The following is a 21,107-nucleotide window of genomic DNA, read 5'->3' on the forward strand; positions in this document are numbered from 1 at the left end:
TAACATAAAATTCGTTATTATTTCTCTTAAAATAAAATGCTATTGAACAGTGTCTTGAGTATAGTGAAGAGCAGTATAACTATGACTATTTGAATGTGTCAGATTGTGACTCACTTGTTTACACTTTGTGCTACTGGATGAATCTGACTTTCAGTGAGCTGAAAAGTATTTTGACATGCAATTTGATCCATGAATTCATGGCTGTTACTTGCCTCTTAGTTCAAATTTATACTGATATTTACTTACAGTGATTATTTCAATAATCCAAAATGTAAGGAATATTCCAATGGCTTTAGAAACGCCATGGTAAATGCACTAAAGCAAGGACTGAAACAAACCAAAGTTGCTCATATTTTTAAAGTGTCTAATCAGCTCATTAGTACATGGAAAAAATTGTATAATAAGCAAAAGACTGTCAAAAATAAGCCTCGCAGTGGACATCTAAAAAACGGTCTCCTTAAGTTGATCATATCATTAAAAAGTTATCAACAAGTGATGTTCACAAGTCAGCTCTAATAATACAAGAGAACTGAAAGAAAAATATAACGTCAACATTTGCATTTCCACTGTCAAACGATGCTTGAAACTCTCCAAAGTACATGGACAAAAACTAATGAAAAAGCCTTCAGTATCTACGAAAAACAAGAAGGCCCGACTTGCGTTCATAAAACGGCACAGATCATGGACAAGTTCAGACTGGTCTAAAATTCTGTAGAGTAACAAGAGCAAGCTTCATTTAATGTCATCTGATGGTATCAAATATTTTCAACATCATGCAAATAGACAATATGACTTTTGGTACCAGATTCCCATGGTCAAATATGGAGGTGGCATTGTGATGGTTTGGAGATGTTTTTCACGCTCTGGAGTTGGACTGTTAGTTCGAATTGAAGGTAACATGGATCCGTTTGTGTAAGAAAAAGTATTGAAGACTCAAATACTACCATACACTAAACACCACACACCAGCTGGATGGTATTTTCAACAAGATAACCATCATAAGCTCATGTCCAAGCATATTAGAAGTTTTTCAAAACACAAAAAAATCAATGTTTTGGAGAAGCCAAGTCAAAGTCTGGATTTGAATCCTATAGAATATCAGAGGGAGGAGTTGGACTGCAGTATAAGAATAAAAAATTATTCAAGCAAAGATGCTTTTTTTGAAGCTCTCAAAAATGAGTAGGATAAAATTCTGATTGATCGATTCCAAAAGCTGGTCGACTCAGTGCTGGCAAGATGTGAAGCTGTCATAAAGCCAAGAGATATCCCACTAAATACTGATTTTCTTATTACAGTAGATGATAATTAATTGTTAAAAATGCTTTTTTCAACAGTGTCAAAATACTTTTGCTCCACCATTGTCCTCGTAAAACTATTACACTCTATTATGTTGTGAATAACGACTACTTTTTCACTATTCTGTAGAACACTGAATATCCATCAGCGAAATAAATTACTGTTTTCCATGTTTCATATTTGTTTTTAATTAATCCAATTAATATGTTTGTCAAAATACTTTTGAGCACTACTGCAGCTACTTAATATTGCAGATACAGGATACCTCTGTTTTCCTTTTATGACATGCACAATTTTGCATTTCTGAACATTTGCGTCATTGGCAAAAATGTATATCTGCAAGGTAATTATGATATTACATGAAGAACAAGGGTCCCAGCACAGTGCCCTACAACATGCATGAAGTTACTTCTACACCTGTTGATGAGTCTCCAGCCATGATAACTTGCTGCAGCCTTCCTAACAAGAAATCTCCACTTCTATAATAAATTTTGCTTGATGCTCCATATGATGAAGATTTGGTCAGTAAGCATTTTGTGTGGTACTATTTCAAATGCTTTTCAGAAGTCAGTAAAAAAATGCATGTATCCGATTACCCTGATACATGGATTGCTAGATGTCATGTGAGAAATGTACAAATAGGATTTCACATGATGGATGTTTTTGGAATACATACTGATTAGCATGGAGGAGGTCATTCTGTTAGGTATACCCCATTATTCAGCTTTCAGTATACTCTAAGATTATGCAACAGATGGATGTCCTAGATAATCTTCAGTTATTGTGATCGCTTCTCAGCTTTGGTTAATGATAACTAGATACCAGTGTCTATGAGTTTAATTTGTACACCACAGCACTGAAGATAATCACTATGTGATTGAAAATCAATTTTGCCATTAATAAAACATCAGTATTATGGCCAATGCTGACCTTCCTTTTAATTTAGTTTTTCACCTTCCTCATTTTGGCAGCCACAACCCTCTGGTCCAAGCACACTTTCACAGCCTTGTCTTTTTCTTCCAACGTGTGTGTTTAAATCCCCAATTACTCTCATTTCTTCCTTCCCACCTGCCTCTCCATTTCCTCTTCAAACTCTTGCTTCTCCTCAGAACTGCAACCCACCTGCGGCACATACACTTTTATTACCTCTTTGGGCGTCCCCTTGAATGATATTTTGGTCTTCATTATCCTATCACTTATTCTCTTCACTTCCTGTTTTAATCCATCTCTTACTACTATTCTGACTCCATTTCTCCTTCCCTCCTCATTTCCACTCCAGTACAGTCAGTAGCCTTTCCTCAGTTCTCTCCTTCCTTCTCCTTTCCATCTCATTTCAGCTAACCCCAATAGGTCTAACTTCCTTCTTTCCATCATGTCTACCAACTGCTCCACCTTTCCAGTCAACGTTTGTATATTTAATGTTCCAAATCTTAGTCCTTGTTTACAGCCAGTTTGTCATCAATTAAATCCTTCCTGAGGCGTCCTTTCTGAGGCCCGTTCTATTTTTGAAAGCAGAAATCATAATCCACTACTGGCTTGCTGGGCCTATAGTAGCTCCACCAGAGCCTCGTTAGCTGCCATTTTTCAGGCTTCCTGTAGGACCTTCATAGCTACGTAGGGGTCCCGGGGCACACACAGTCCCCACTGTACCTCGCTCCTAGAGGCAATCCCCTGCTTGTACCTAAGTTCCCTAAACATACTGTAATCACTGGAGGATACTTTAATCATCTAACATCAACTGGGAAAAATTCAGTTTTGTTAGTGAGGGGACATGACAAAAAATACTATGAAACATTACTAAATGTCGTCTCTGAAATCTACCTGGAATTGATGGTTTGGAACCGCACTTGTGATGGAAATATATTAGGGCAGTTATAGCAACAATGAATACAAAAATGCAAAGGGCCATTAAAACAAGCAGAAAGATTTATACTTTCAGCAAACTAGACGAAAAAGCAATAGTGTCATATCCCAATGAGGAACTTGAAATTTTGTCTCAGGATGGGATCATATAGAGCAACTGTGGCTCAAGTTTAAAATAATAGTTGACCATGCACTGGATAGATATGTACTGAGTAGAGCACTTCATGATGGGAGAGGTCTTCCATGGTATACAATCACTGTAAAGAAACATCTATAGAAACAAAGACTACTGCATAATAGGTGTAAAACAGAACATGGGAGTATAGATAGAGGGATGCTGAATGGAACACATTTGGCTATCAAGAGAGCTGTGTGTGACATCTTCAGTGACTTCTGTACAGCAGAATAAGAGGTCTGTTCAAAAAATTCTGAAACATTTGTAATTTTGTATGAATGATGTGTTGGAGCAAAATGTGATTGGCATCCCAACACACACCTTTGTTTAATGTGTAACTGCTGGAAGTTTCATTGTTGTATGTCTGTTATTGTTCAGTGCTGTATAGAGTAGAACATTGTGTCGTGCAATTTTCGAATTTCAAGATAGTAGAGTTAGAGGAGCATTGCATCTGCATTAAATTTTAGATGAAATTTGAGAAAACCTTTCCAGAGACACACCAAATGATACATACCAAATGATGCAGGAAGCCTATTGTGGTGAATGCTTAAGCTGTACTGTGTGTTACAAATGGTTCACATGGTTTAAAAATGGCCGGACAGAAGTTAAAGGTGACCTCCATACAGGATGCCCTTCGACATCTACTAATGACGCTCATGTCAAGAATGTCAGTGAAATTGTACGTACCATTCGAAGACTAGTCCAAGAGATTGCAGAAGAATGTAACATTTCGGTTGGACCATTGGATCATGTCATTAAATTCTGACACAGCATCTTGGAATTGTTTTGCTGCCCAGTTTGTCCCACGACTCATGAGTCAAAACCACAAACAAAGCCCTTCACCTCACAATCTGTGAAGAGCTTTTGGATCGTGTAAATGAGAATGAGATGGTCTTTGAGAGAATCATAACTGGTGATGAGACCTGGGTCTACAGTTATGATGCTGAGACCAAGGTTCAATCTTCACATTGAGTTGGGAAAGTTTCTCCAAGACCAAAAAATGTTTTTAAGGTCAGGTCAAAATGTCAAAGCCATGCTGATAGCTTTTTTTTTACGTTGAAGGAGTAGTTCATCATGAATTCATGTCACAGGGACAAACTATTAATCTGTGGTCCTATCAGGACGTGTTGCAATGGGTGTGAGAAAATGTGAGAAGGAAACAGCCTGAAAAATGGCACGACAATTTGTGACTCTTGCATCACAATAATACAACCATGCATTCATCTCTGTTGATGCGTGACTATGCACAAAAAATGAAATCACTGCACTGCCTCATCATCCGTACTCTCCAGACCTGGCACCTGTCTACTTTATTTTTTATTTTTTATTTTTTTATTTACAAAATTGAAAACCCCATTAAAAGGATGAAGACTTGCAACGATAGACAAGATAAAAGAAAATTCACAAATGGCAATTCATGCGATCCAGCAAGAGATGTATCAAGACTGCATCCGGAAGTGGAAATTGCATGGGAAGTGGTGTATCAGTTGTGGAGGAGAGTAGTTTGAAGGAGACCATGCACAACAAGTAAAAGAAAAGTGCAGAAAAATTTTGTGGAAAATGTTCTGGATTTTTGTAAACAGACATCATGTTGTGGAAAGATGTTTCATGAAATTCAAAGAATTTCTGGTCTTATATAAAGGATGCTAGTGACACCAGAGTTGGTGTCCAGTCACTCATGGACAAGACTGGAGCAGAAAGTGAGAGTGGCAAACCAAAATAGAAGTGCTTAAGTCTGTTCTCAAAGCTAAAGAGTATTGCCCCAGTTTAATTCTTGAATAACTGAAAAGGTGAGTGAGATGGACATTGGCGTCAGTGATGAAAAAGCAGCTGAAATCATTAAAACTGAATGAAATTTCTTGGCCCGATGACAGATTTTATCTCCAATTGTGCTAGAGTTAACCCCTCTGTTAACTATGATCTATCACAGATTCTTGAAACAAAAGCCCATGCCCAGTTTTTGGAAGAAAGTTTGGGTCACACTTCTCTACAAGAAGAGTACCGTATTTACTCGAGTCTAAGCCGCACTCGAATCTAAGCCACACCTGAAAAATGAGACTCGAAATCAAGGGAAAAAAAAATTCCCAAATCTAAGCCGCACCTGAAATTTGAGACTCGAAATTCTAGTGGAGAGAAAAGTTTTAGGTCGCATCTCCAAATTGAAACAAAGTTGGTCCACTGTAATATGAGACAATTTAGGTCGAATGAATGACAATACAGCTACAGTAGTTTGGTTCGAGTCGTAAGCTTAGCAGTTAAGCTTTACCAGGTAGCCATTGTTATGCGTCAGGCGCTCCGTCCGTATTTATACGGGTACCCTTCCTTTTTCACGTGCTTCGTCTGTTTTGAATTGATTGCTTATTTTTCTTTGATCTGATACGCGCAGTTTTCTTTGTTATAGGTGTTTACATCACTCTACGCTGAATATGCATTACTGTACTGTGTCATGCTTTGTTTGTCGTACTCCGATACTGCGTGTTTACGGCCTGTCGCCGATCGCGGCATGGCTTGCTTTTGTGTGCGCTACCGCTGCTTACAAATTAAAAAAAGAGAGAGAGAGGAATCGTCTCATTAGCGAAACAATGGCAAGAGACTGCTACTTGTTGTTACTTACACTGCTGCTTTCTTTGATAATGATCAACAAGAACCAAATAATAGACTGCGTACGACAGAAGATGTTCTGAACGAGAGTTTAGCAAAAATTTTTCTCCGTTTGAAAATCTTTGCAGGCGCCTCTTTAGTACATTACATTCTGCACAGAAATTAGAGTCATCTTAGATTTAAAAATCTAGTCAATTGCTCGCTTCATTTCTGACTGTATCACTGTTTAGCATAAGAATAATATGAATTTAAACATGACATGATATGTATATTCTTCCGCATTTGCTGTTGTCTCACTCTAGTTTTGTGGTTTATTACGCAGACGGGATTTAAATGAGATAGCAGCAAACACGAAACAGAACAAGGCAAAATGTTTATGTTCGTATTATTCTTATGGTGACGAGAATACTGCATGTGATTCACAATTTATAAAAGTTCCTAGTAGCAACCATCTCTTCTCACAGATAGGAAAAAATTCAGAACGTAGAGTTGGCCATATTGACAAACATCCTAAACATTCTTGCCAGTCGGGTTTTCGTAGTACATTGAAATGCTACTACATTCGAAGATGAACAATACGGAATTTGTATTTACTTCGTTGGATAATGTATGAAAATGCAGTGGTCGAAACTCGGCGCGGAGAAAAAAAGCTTGTCTTCCACCTTTTTTTTAAAAAAATTATTTACTGACGCACAGGTTTTGGCGCCAGTATTTATCTTTGTGGCTACAAAGCATGCCTCTGTAGCGCTACACATATTCGGCGGCAGAACTAAGTTGTGGCGGCACCCACCGACATTTTTAAGAACTTCCGCTTGCTTTGCACTCGATTCTAAGCCGCAGGCGGTTTTTTGGATTACAAAAACCGGAAAAAAAGTGCGGCTTAGATTCGAGTAAATACGGTAGCTGAAATGATCCACAAACCCACTGTCCAGTATCCCTAACAACCATGTGTTGTACAATCTACATTATATCCCTTATTATGTTTGTGTATATTGTTGTATGTGTGTGAGGAAATATTGTGCTGAAGGTGCAATTAATCATAAAAGGAAAACAATTAAACTTTTATAACTTGAAGCTAATAGCGATGCACCAATGTCTAAATCTCTATGTACTGCCTGAGAAAGTTTGTGTCACAGACAAGCAAAAACACTCTTGCTAATGCCTGAAAGGCTCAATTACTATGGCACAAATTGCTGTTCTTATTGTACCACCACAGTATTACAGAATATGAGCATATATCATTCAGTCTTCATGAAAAAATGTCTGGCGATAAGATTTTAACCTAGAAAGAATATTAAGCCTGTAATGGTGAAATCTCTTTTATCTTGTAGAGCAGAAGCAACTGCTGATATCCTCTGGTTGCCTGTAAAACTTTTACTGTTCATAAATAGGAAAGGTTGTGTAGGATCCTCTGATACTGATTCTGTACAACTTAGTCCGCATTTGGTTATATGAAGTACAGCTGTTTGCAGATTTCTATTAATAACAGCTAACACTTTGAAATTCTATGGAGAAATCTGTTAACATCAGGGTCATGAAATGCAAAGAGAAGTGCGAACAGGGACAAGCAGAGAAGTTGATATAAAATTCTTTGAAATTTAAGATCCACCTGTATGAAGGTATTATAACAGCATTGTTCCATAAAGCCATTAAAACCTACAAACATAATAACACCAATAAAGAGGAAAGCATCAGGCTAAGTGGACACTGGATTTCCGTCCTATAAGGTAATTCCTAAAATACCAGCCACTCATGCTGTCAAATTGTTCGATTTCAATCAAACAGCCATTGGCCACAGTACTTAAAACTGATGTATCCAATCAATATGATAAATGGGAATATGAGTAACTTTAAATCCTGTAGCTAAAATTAGTTCCTTCTCATTTTATCTGGTTTTTCTGCTGGTATCTGGCTGACTTGGAGGACCTACCGGAAGCTATGCTGCTGCCAACTTAATGCAAATTTACAAAGATTTTGCTACTGGTCTTGGCACCCTTTTATTTAATTGTGATACACATTGATGAAAGCTGGGAGGGTAAATGTTTGCAGCTTTCCAAACAAACTGTGTTACCTAACTCACATAAAGCCGATGCAATATTCGAAAGGTCTAGATGTAACACAAATAACACAAGGAGTAAAGGTAACCACTTGGAATGTAATTGAGTCTTTTTGTTTTGTTTTGTTTTGTTTTGTGTGTGTGTGTGTGTGTGTGTGTGTGTGTGTGTGTGTGCGCGCGCATAGCACTGGTTGTATGTTTTATCACTCTTTCCAGTCTGGGACAAATTAGATGCCTGAGGTGGAAGGTTATAATATATGGAGAAGTCCAGTAGATGGCTTTATTCACCAGTGAATGAGGTGGATGGCAGCAGTTTATTACTGGAAGTCAGCTGGCAATATGAACTTTGAGTGTTGAAAATGCAAATATAGTCAAAGGGAAAACTATGCAGTTCAATTATGATGATAAGAGGATAAAAACAATAAGATGATCGTATAATTCCTTAATATCTTTTGACTATTAACAGTGAAATGCAAATCTGAAGACAATTTGTTGCTGTTAGTATCTTAATTTAAGACACATATTTACATATGAAACATTCATTTTTATTTTTATTGTAGCATACTGCTCCAAATACATCTAAATTTGTCTAAAAAAATTTTTTATTCTACTGGCTAGTAATATCTGTGGTGATGTTCGACTGATAATATGAATCATATCACTGAACTGCAAAGGAAGAACTTGAAGACTACTTATGGTGCAGACAGAGAGGGATGTGTCTCGGCTACACTTCATGGCACACCACGTACTATTGTATTCGTTTATAAGAATGCACATAATGAAACTGGTGTATTGTGTTAATGTCCAACTGATTCTAGATACAGAACTTACAGAAAGTTGTTAATGGCTACTAATGCATGTGTTATCTTTAATGACTAGCACAGAGTGAAAGAGACTCGGGGGAACTGGTGTGTGTGTGTGTGTGTGTGTGTGTGTGTGTGTGTGTGTGTGTGAGGTGGGCGGGGGGCAGGAAAGGCCAGGATAAACACAAGGGAAATGACGAAGGTAAAAAAAAAAAGCAACTTTGAAATAACAATAACAATAACAATCCTTCCTGTTTCTGGTGAATTTCATTAAAATTTTCCAAGATAAAACTATACTACGATAGAATGTTACCCATTCAGGTCTGAACTCCGGAGATGGGAACTTGCCCTTCAGCATATCCTCTCTTCTCGCTATCCACCAGGCCTCAATCTCCGCTAATTTCTAATTTCAATCTGCCGCCGCTCATACCTCACCTGTCTTTCAACATCATCTTTGCCTCTGTACTTCCGTCCCGACTGACATCTCTGCCCAAACTCTTTGCCTTTACAAATGTCTGCTTGTGTCTGTGTATATGCGGATGGATATGTGTGTGTGTGCGAGTGTATACCTGTCCTTTTTTCCCCCTAAGGTAAGTCTTTCCGCTCCCGGGATTGGAATGACTCCTTACCCTCTCCCTTAAAACCCATATCCTTTTCTCTTTCCTTCTCCTTCCCTCTTTCCTGACGAGGCAACCGTTGGTTGTGAAAGCTAGATTTTTGTGTGTATGTTTGTGTTTGTTTGTGTGTCTATATCGACCTGCCAGCCCTTTTGTTTGGTAAGTCTCATCATCTTTCTTTTTAAATATATATATATGAGATATGGTTATAATAGAAGGAAACATTCCACGAAGGAAAAATATACCTAAAAAACAAAGATGATGTGACTTACCAAATGAAGGTGCTGGCAGGTCGACAGACACACAAACGAACACAAACATACACACAAAATTCAAGCTTTCGCAACAAACTGTTGCCTCATCAGGAAAGAGGGAAGGAGAGGGAAAGACGAAAGGATGTGGGTTTTAAGGGAGAGGGTAAGGAGTCATTCCAGTCCCGGGAGCGGAAAGACTTACCTTAGGGGGAAAAAAGGACGGGTATACACTCGCACACACACACATATCCATCCACACATATACAGACACAAGCAGACATATTTAAATATAAAAAGGACGGGTATACACTCGTGTGTGCGCTACCTCATCAAAGTTTATCAAATGAAGTTTATCAAATGTTTTGTTAAATGAAAAATCAAAATGTCATTGTCTAACACTGAAAAAGCTGTTAATATGAATAGTACCCAAGATTGGTGTGGTTTCAGAATTTTGTTATGTTCGTTTTCTCACTGTCTATTAGGTAAAACAAAATAGGCCTTTCTAATATTGCAGAAGTTGTAACACATTCCAAATAAGCAAGACTATTTTGGGACAAATGATCCTTTTTATATACCTCATGTACATAAATAACATGACAGAATACAATTCATGAAGTACCAAAATCAAATGTCTATTAGGCCTACTACAAGGAAAAAGATTTATGTTAGAAAATAGTTTCACAGTTCATTCATGTGCTCCAGATTCAGGCATGAAATTGAAAAGTAGTAGTACGAACTCTTTATATAAATTTAAAATGGAAATATTCTTCCATATAATTTGTGTGATGCCTCCTTTCCTCTCCTTCCTCATTTTAACAATCTTGCCATCACCAATTCTGCAACTATTCCTGCCATTGTCAAAACTTCAAGAAAACTTAAAAAAAAATGTTCAAATGTGTGTGAAATCTTATGGGACTTAACTGCTAAGGTCATCAGTCCCTAAGCTTACACACTACTTAACCTAAATTATCATAAGGACAAGCACACACACCCATGCCCGAGGGAGGACTCGAACCTCTGCTGGGATCAGCCGCACAGTCCCTGACTAGCGCCTTAGACCACTTGGCTAATCCCGTGCGGTGGTTAACTTCACTAACCCTGCCAGACTCACTGGTTTTGTTATCCTGCATTTATTTTCCAGTTCAGCATTATTCCATGTTTGTACAACTTGTTTTCCACACTGTTCTGAGAACTTAACTAAAGTGTCTGCTTACTGAGGACTCTACAACTGGTCCTTGGTAGTGTAGTGATCTGGCACAAATTTTCTATCAAAATTTCATTTTCTCGGATACACCGAGAAGATAATATGTAATTGTTCTTACTTGTTATTGCTTTTAGTTATTTATTTCCACTCTGGTAGTTTGAATCTATAGATTTTGCTAATAATTATAACAATGCTGATCATTCGCACAACCAGTCAACCACATAAACAAGCAGCAGTTGGCATTCATCCATTGTGGTTTATTCAGCTCAGCTCGTATAGGACCATCCCGTTTTGTCTGCAGAAATTTTTTTTATTTCTAGATGTGACGGGGATTGCCCCGGCAGAGACATCACGTAAATAAATTTAGACTGTGTTCAAAAATGCTCAAAAACCAACAGGGATGCATTTCAAAATCATATGAATAATTGATAGACCAATGTAAGCTGGATACTAAGTGCTTTGTGAAACAAGGTATTTTTTCTTCAAGAATATGAATTTGGCACTCCCAGAAATTGCCACCCAGGGCAGATATACCTTATTGCCCCCCCCCCCTCCCCTCCCCTCCTCTATATCCGGGCCTGGGGGTCCTTTGGTCTTTTACTGTTCATGTTATGTATTAATGACCTTGCAAATGACACAGTTATCTATAATGAAGTAGTCTGAAAGAAGCTACACGAATATTCAATAAGAACTTGACAAGATTTCAAAGGGGTTCAATTATTGGCAGTAAATGTAAAAAAAAAAAAAAATGGCAGTATAATATCCTATGAGTAATCAGTGAGTCACAGTTGGAATCAGTCAACTCATAGAAGCACCTTGCTATAACACTTTGTAGGAACATGAAATGGAATTATCACATAGGCTCAGTTGTGGGTAATGCATGTAGTTGACTTTGCTTTATTGCTAGAACACTAGGGAAAATGAATGAGTCTACAAAGGAGATTACTTACAAACTACTTGTGTGACCTGTCCTAGAACTTAGCTTAAGTGTGTGGGACATGTACCAAATAGGACTAACAGGGGGCATTGAACATTTACAGAGAAGGGCAGCAAGAATGCTCACAGCTTTGTTTGACCTGTGGGAGAGTATCACATTGATAGCAAAAGAGCTGAACTGGCAGACTGTTGAAGTTAGATGTAACTTAGCCTTAGAAACTCTACTTACAAAAGTTTCAAGAACTGGCTTTAAATTATGACTATACGAATGTACTGCAACCTCTCATGAACCACTTCCATAGAGATAATGAGGACAAGATTGTTTAAATTCCTCTGTGTGTACTGCAATTAATCTAGTCATTCTTCCCACACTCCATATGTGAATGGAACATAAAAGCCATAAATAAGTGATAGAATGAGATATATGCTGTGCAATCACTTTACGGTAATTTGCAGAGATGGGTGTAGATGTAGATGTGGAAAGCGTGTTTGCAGCTGGTGCTACTGGAAACAATAAATATAAGATCAAAGGCAAAAAGTTGCCAAGTTATTTAATCTACAAACCAAGCCCTAATCACTCCAAATCAAAAGTTCAGTATTTTAAAAACCAATTACTTCCTACATGCTATCAGATGAAAGTTAGTCTCCTGGTGATGTGCATTGGTATGCTGTTCCAATTAAATCACCTGCAAGTCTCAAACTTTATTTTTGCTAATGTCAAATAATAATTTTTATTATGTAGAACAGGGGATAGTTTTATTACATAGAACAATTTGACGATAATGGTAGCCCGTATTAAGAATTTCTTTATCTGTTTATTTAATTGCTTTTGACTTGTTTTATCTACATGTTTCTCTCTCTTTTCTCTTTTTGATTTTTTCTGTCTCCTTTTCCACTTTCCCACTAATTTTTAATTGCACTGTTCTATTCATTTTTCATTTATGTACCTTTTTTGACTTCCTGCTATCTCGGAAGCCTCCTTCTTCTTCTTTTCTCTCTCCTTGTTCTCACAACAGGATGGTCCCTCTCATCCTGGAGCCTGAGTGACCTGCCCTCTCTTATAACCTCCCCCCATCTTGTCCCACTTTTCTTCATTAGGAATGAATTTAAAGTTTCAAAAGATGTAATAGTTTTTTCTACTTTGGTGTGTGTATTGTCAGTACATGGGATTTAACCTCCTAAGAACAAATACTGGCCACCTATTTTGTCTCCTTCTAATTTTATAGTTCATATTAGGGAAGTTTCCTTCTGATATGCCATTTATTACCACCAATATATTGTTATTTGGATTATACATAAAAGAGGCCAGATGTAATGGAATTCAGAAATGTTGAAGTGAGTGTAAAATACTTTTTAATTCATAACTATTTCAATTTATTATTTTGCGTCATGGCTGTCTACAACTCAGTTCCTCCTGTGTGTGGTGAATAGCAGTCTATCCTTTCCATATTGTTGTTTCTTCATTGCTCAATATTATAGATCATCACCTCTGGCTCACGTTTGACACCTTGATTCATGGTCAGTGCACCTGGATGCCACGCAGTGGATTCAATTTGTGGCTGGGTTGGAGATTTTCTCCACTTGGGGACTGGGTGTTGTGTTGTTCTCATCATCATTTCATCATGATCGACAAGCGAGTCATCCGTTCTGGTGTCGACTGAAAAGATTTTGCAAGTAGGCAGCCAAACATCCCAATTTGGGGACTCCCGGCCATCAGCGCCATATGATCATTAAATTTCATTTCTGGTTCATTGACTGTAATGTTGAATGTCTCAATTCATTATGCTATTTCCTTAGTTCTCTTTTAAGAACATAATTGTAATTATTTCCCAACCTGAATCAGTCCCATAGTGCAGAGGTGAGAGGATTAATCTACAGTAGTTTTGTTGTAGTACAGGAGTAGTTATTACCATTGGGGGATTTTTTAATAAGTAGTGATGTAGTTAATCTTATTACCGATGTAGCTGATGAACTTCCCATGTAAGATACTTGTGGATCACAGTGCCTAAAACTAATGTTTTCAAGTTCGGGGCAGTACTAACATTTCTTCTGAAAGTAAGTACTGGCAAGCAGTTCTGTATCATGTGAAATTTGCACCTACCAGTCATCTTCAGGTGAGCCGTCGCAGACTGGTGAAAAGTTCTCCGTCCTGCAATATATAGTGCGCTGTAACTATTCTGCGCATGTGTTGAAAACGTGATAGATGGACCACATTACCCGTCGGCAGTGCCCTCCCTGGTGGAGTAGCACAACTCAGTTGCTGTGTGTGTTGCTGTTTGCCGCCATCTTCGATTTGAGAAAATTATGGAGAGGATGGGATACCATGCACTGTCAAGCTGGTAGCCGCTGTCACAGTTCAACAGATTTTCCGCCAAGTGTATTTCTATGGATTCTTTAATAATTGAGTCCCAGAAAGATGTTGCTGTGGACAAAATCATTGTTTTCTCATACTCCATTGACTGTCCAGTGGAAATACAATATTCAGCAATAGTGGACTTGCTTGGCTGCAAAAGGCGGGTGTAACGTTGGTGTTCAGTGCAGCGTTCTTTCACGGTGCATGTGGTTTGACCTATATAAGCCATACCGCATTGGCACGGTATCTTGTAAATTCCGGCCTTTCGTAGTAACAAATTGTCCTTTACTGATCCCACAAGGTCTGCAATCTTTGATGGTGGGCAGAAAACCACTTTTACCATAAATTTTTGGAGGAGTCTTGCTATTTTAAATAAAGTGTTGCCAACAAAAGGAAGAAAAGCTAAAGATTGAATGAATGAATGAAATTTTATTGTTTTTTAGCTATTACAGCAATTGACAAAGTTACATATATACAAGTTATACAGCATATACAGGGTGGTCCATTGATAGTGACTGGGCCAAATATCTCACAAAATAAGCATCAATCAAACGAAAAAACTACAAAGAACAAAACTCGTCTAGCTTGAAGGGGGAAACCAGATGGTGCTATTGTTGGCCCGCTAGATGGCGCTACCATAGGTCAAACGGATATCAACTGCATTTTTTAAAATAGGAACCCTCATTTTTTATTACATATTCGTGTAGTACGTAAAGAAATATGAATGTTTTCATTGGACCACTTTTTTCGCTTTGTGATAGATGATGCTGTAATAGTCACAAACGTATAAGTACGTGATATCACGTAACATTCTGCCAGTGTGGACAGTATTTGCTTCGTGATACATTACCCGTGTTAAAATGGACCGTTTACCAATTGCGGAAAAGGTTGATATTGTGTTGATGTATGGCTATTGTGATCAAAATGCTCAACAGGCATGTGCTACATATGCTGCTCGGTATCCTGGATGACATCATCCAAGTATCTGGACCATTCGCCGGATAGTTACATTATTTAAGAAAATAGGCAGTGTTCAGCCACATGTGAAACATCAACCATGACCTGCAACAAACAATGATCCCCAAGTAGGTGTTTTAGTTGCTGTCGCGGCTAATCCGCTCATCAGTAGACAACTGCATGAGAATCGGGAATCTCAACAACATCGGTGTTGAGAATCCTACATCAACATCGATTGCACCCGTACCATATTTCTATGCACCAGGAATTGCATGGCGACGACTTTGAACATCATGTACAGTTCTGCCAGTGGTCACAAGAGAAATTACGGGACGATGACAGATTTTTTGCACGCGTTCTATTTAGCGATGAAGCGTCATTCACCAACAGCGGTAATGTAAACCGCCATAATATGCACTATTGGGCAATGGAAAATCCATGATGGCTGCGACAAGTGGAACATCAGCAACTTTGGCGGGTTAATGTATGGTACAGTATTATGAGAGAAAGGATAATTGGCCCCCATTTTATCGATGGCAATCTAAATGGTGCAATGTACACTGATTTCCTACGTAATGTTCTACTGATGTTACTACAAGATGTTTCACTACATGACAGAATGGCGATGTACTTCTAACATGATGGATGTCCGGCACATAGCTCACGTGCGGCTGAAGCGGTATTGAATAGCATATTTCATGACAGGTGGATTGGTCATCGAAGCATCATACTATGACCCGCACATTCACCGGATATGAAGTCCCCGGTTTTCTTTCTGTGGGAAAAGTTGAAGGATATTTGCTATCGTGATCCACCGACAATGCCTGACAACATGTGTCAGCACATTGTCAATGCATGTGCGAACATTACAGGAGGCAAACTACTTGCTGTTGAGAGGATGTCGTTACACATATTGTCAAATGCATTGAGGTTGATGGACATCATTTTGAGCATTTATTGCATTAATGTGGTATTTACAGGTGATCATGCCGTAACAGCATGCATTCTCAGAAATGATAAGTTCACAAAGATACATGTATCACATCGGAACAACTGAAATAAAATGTTCAATTGTACCTATGTTCTGTATTTTAATTTAAAAAACCTACCTCTTACCAACTGTTTGTCTAAAATTGTGAGCCATATGTTTGTGACTATTACAGCGCCATCCATCACAATGCGAAAAAAATGGTCCAACTAAAACATTCATATTTCTCTACGTAATAGACGAATATGTAATAAAAAATGGGGGTTCATATTTCAAAAAATGCAGTTGATATCCGTTTGACCTATGTCAGCACCATCTAGTGGGCCAACCATAGCGCCATCTGGTTTACCCCTTCAAGCTAGACAAGTTTTGTTCTTTGTAGTTTTTTTGTTTGACGCTTATTCGTGAGATATTTCACCCAGTCATGATCAATGGACCATCCTTTATACATGGGTTGGAGATCAATATGGTACTATTGGTTTTCCATAACATACAATATTTAAAACAAAATAATATGAAAACATTGCATCATAAATTGCTCAGTTAAAGAAATCAAGCTGCACTCTCCAAACCAGTACCACTATGATATTTTACAGTCATAAAATTCCTGAAGTGAGTAACAAGGATTTGCAGCTAACCAACTGAATAATTTGACAATAAATAAATCAAATGGAGCTTATATCCATTCTAGAGGCAGTTTGTTAAACATCTTCACACCCACCACTTTGTGGCTGTTCAGTGACTTGGATAATCTGTAGTAATGTATGTCCAGGTGGCTACTATTTCTGGTTGCATGGGCATCTCTTCTACACTGGCATTCTGATATGTTGCTCTTTATACGCAGTAGGGCAATGTAAATATACATGTTTATAACAGTTAATATTTTTAAGTTCATAAACAGTGGTTTGCTGTGGGCCTGTTTATCACTGTTGGTGATCATTTGAATTACTTTCTTCTGAAGTACCGAAATGTCCTGAAGGTGTGAGCTATTGCACCATATTAAAAGTCCATAAGATATAATGCTTTGAAGAAAAGCAAAGTAGGCCAATCTTACATAGGCTGCAGGTACATGGTTTTTTAAATTCCTTAACAAATAAACCAGTCTAGACAGCCTTGCACTAATGTATTTAATATGTGGCTCCCAAGTCAATTTACTATCTATAACAATACCTAAGAACTTAACACTATCCATGAAGTCTTCTACTGACATATCTCTTAAACTAAATACAATCTTCCCGCATGTTCTCCTCTTTATCAACTTCTTGCTTCTTAGTCTCCTGTTAATCTGCTGGGTAGGATAAACATTTCACTGAATACGGTCTTCAGATGGGCAAGTTCCTGAGATAAGCTATCTAGATATGAGACAGTATGAGTGCTATGAACAAGTTTTTTAAGCACACTCATGGTTTGCAATGGGTGGTGGCAACTCGATTCTTGCAGGTACAAATCCGTATGAGTGGTTTTCTGATAAACTGAATGCCCTAGAGAACCATCATTCTTCCTTCAAAACAGGACATCCAAGAAAGGCAAACAACCATCTTTCTCTTTCATCGTGAACCGGATGTTGCTATGAATGGAGTTGAGGTGATGTAGAAACTCCATTAATTTGTCTTCTCCATGAGGCCACACTATGAATGTACCATCCACATAACTCCAAAAAACTGTTGTTTTCATGGCAGCTGATTCAAGCACTCTCCTCAGAATCCTCCATAACAAGGTTGGCCACCAAGGGAGACAGGGGGCTAGCCATGGTGACACTCAGTCTGTTCAAAATATTCTTGATTAAACATAAAATAAGTTGAGGAAAGAGCTTGCCTAAACAAAGCAGTGATATCAAAAGGAAACATGTTACCAATCAGTGTCAAAGAATCTGCAAGAGGAACTTTTGTAAAAAGTGAGACCACATCAAAACTTCCTAGAACGTCTACACTACTAAGACGGAGAGCCACCAGTCTATTGATAAAATCAGCTGAGTTGCTTGTGTGATGTGAGCACTTGCCCACGAAAGGTCTCAGCAAGGATGCAAGATGTTTTGCTAAATCATATGTAGGAGCTCCAACGTTGCTCACTGTTGGACGCAGAGAAAGACCCTCTTTATGAACCTTAGGAAGGCCATACAGTCTAGAAGGTACGCAACTATGTGATCTTAACCTCTTGATGGTCTCCTGCGGTAAGGAGGAGGAATTTAATAGTGCTGAAGTGTTCCATTGCACACGTCCTGTAGGATTGTAATCGATGCTCCTATAGGGAGAGTCACTTAGCAGACCATACATCTTATCTTTATACACACCATGAGGTAACAAAACAGTTCCATTACTTCTGTCAGCTTTCAATGCCTCTATGTCCGGGTCCCCTCTCAGATTTCATAATGCAGCCCTTTCTGCAGGGGTTAAGTTACTGCATTAAGTAGGGGCCTTCAAGAGAGCATGGCAAGTTTCCGTTCTTGTTTCTTCTGCAGCATCAAAAGGAAGATGTTGTACAGTTTCTTCAACACCTCTCAAAAAACTTATTAATGGTGGTGCTGTAAGTGTAGGTGCAAAATTGAGTCCCTTGCTCAATACAGACAGCATCGAATCATCCAAATTCTTCTCCATGAGATTGACAATGGAACGTCGTACTATTATCCCTTCTGGCGAGAGCTTCTGTGGCAACAGGAAGTCAAATTTTGATATCTGCTGAGAATTAGCATCCTTGTGGATCCCCCCGAACTTGGCCTAAGTCACTCCATCAACCCAGCCCCATGATACAGGAGAAAGATACCTTGCTACCTTTAGATGTAACTGGTACAGTTCTGCTGAGATAGCATCTAACCTTCATCTTGTATAGCAAATCCTCTCTTTGACAATAGCATATCTAGCCTTCTCAGTAATCTTCCGTGCAGCGACAGTCTTAATGAAATGAGTCACTCTAGCAAATTTTGGTATAATGCCATGGTCCCAACATCTCAATAAAAAGGTTAAAGAGCTTAAAAACTTTACTCTTTACCATGCAGCTTCTCAAAACTTCATATCTGTGAGGCCATCTCCTCCCCGTAAAGGCATCTAATGTGAATTTTAAACATCAGCGTTACACCCACCTTTTGCAGCAAAGCAAGTCCGCTATTGTTGAACATTGTATTCAAGTATGAGAAAACAATGATTTTGTACACAGAAACATCTTTCTGGGACTACATTATTAATGAATCCATAGAAATACACCTGGCAGAATATCCGTTGAACCGTGACAGCGGCTACCAGCTGGACAGTGCATCAAATCCCATCATCTCCACAATTTGATCAAATCAAAGATGACGGAGTGTGACGATGGCTATGGCAAACAACAACGCAGAAGGCTACTGAGTTCTGCCACTTCACCAGGGATTGCGCTGTCAGCGGGCAGTGTGGTCCATCTATCATCTATCAAGTTTTTGACACATGTACAATATAGCTACAGCACGCTATATATTGTGGAATGGAGGACGTTTTCGCGATTCTGCGATGGCTCACCTGAAGATGACTGGCAGGTGCCCAGTTGAAATATCATGCGAGGTATTGTACGATGACCGGCTGCAAGCCCAAAATTTGTTTGAACAGTCAATTTGCCAGGAAAATTTTAAAATTCACGTCAGATGCCTTTACGGGGAGGAGATAGCCTCACAGATCGGAACTTTTGAGAAGCTATGCGGTAAAAGAGCAAAGCTTTTAAGTTCTTTAACGTTTTTGTTGAGATGTTGGGACCATGGCATTGTACCAAAATTTGGTAGAGTGACTCATTGCATTAAGACCGCCGTTGCATGGAAGATTACTGAGAAGGCTAGTCATGCTGTTTGTTGTCAAAGAGAGGATTTGCTATACAAGATGAAGGTTAGATGCTATTTCAGCAGAACTTTACCAGTTACATCTAAATGTTGCAAGGTATCTTTCTCCTGCATCTTGGGACTGGGTTGATGGAGTGACTTCGACCAAGTTCGAGTGGATCCACAAGGATGCTAATTCTCAGCAGATATCAAAATTTGACCGCCTGTTGCCACAGAAGCTGTCGCCAGAAGGGGTAATAGTACGACGTTCTGTTATCAATCTCATGGAGAAGAATTTGGATGACGCGATGCTGTCTGTATTGAGCAAGGGACTCAAATTTGCACCTACACCTACAGCATTGCCATTAAGAAGTTTCTTGAGTGGTGTTGAAGAAACTGTACAACGTCTTCCTTTGGATGCTGCAGAAGAAATAAGAAGGGAAACTTACTGTGCTCTGCTGAAGGCCCCCTACTCAATGTAGTAACTTGACCCCTGCAGAAAGGGTCATCTCCACGATTTGCTCAAATCAAAGACGATAGAGTGCGCTGACGGCTGCGGCAAACAGCAATGCAGACAGCGAATGAGTTGCACTACTCCATCAGGGAGAGCGCTGCCGGCAGGCAGTGTGGTCCATCTACCAAGTTTTCGACGCATGCGCAGAATTGTTACAGCGCGGTATATATTGCAGAACGGGTCTGCGACAGTTCAGCTGAAGATGACTGGCAGGTGCCCAGTTGAAATATCATGCGAGGTATTAGACGACGACCAGCTGCAAACCCAAAATTTGTTTGAACAGTTCTGTAACATAATTTTTTATATTCTGTCCTGACAGTTAAGCTATAATTGACCAATTTCATGACACAAAATACATAGTACAGTTACAATGCCTCTACATACATATGTTTTTTTAATTGTTACAATAAAGTGCAATGAGGCTGTCTGCAGTTCTGCTGCCATCTTCTCAAGGTCACTGATCATTACAGTGTACAGAACTGCAAAGCTCCACATCAACACATGTCAGTTTCCTGTGAACTCCACATAAAGCAAAAGGAGTTGAATGTTCATTGTTGATGGCTCAGATAGTATGCAATGTGTTGCCTGTCACACTTGTTAAGCGAAACCATTCTCCTACCTCTCTTAACATTCCCTTTCCTGTAATTCATCTAGTCACTCATGTTTTAACAGAATTGCAGTCACCAATGCTGCATTCTGTGTTGCCTGAACCAAA

General features: G+C 38.8%; 1 protein-coding gene across 1 annotated transcript in view; it reads left to right on the top strand.

The window, feature by feature from the left end:
• LOC126094937 (1-phosphatidylinositol 4,5-bisphosphate phosphodiesterase-like) overlaps positions 1–21,107 on the top strand; it is a 524,263-nt gene that overhangs the window by 449,956 nt on the left and 53,200 nt on the right. The window lies entirely within an intron of this gene.

This window comes from Schistocerca cancellata, chromosome 8, assembly GCF_023864275.1.
Source record: "Schistocerca cancellata isolate TAMUIC-IGC-003103 chromosome 8, iqSchCanc2.1, whole genome shotgun sequence".
In the NCBI taxonomy this organism is placed as follows: domain Eukaryota; kingdom Metazoa; phylum Arthropoda; class Insecta; order Orthoptera; family Acrididae; genus Schistocerca; species Schistocerca cancellata.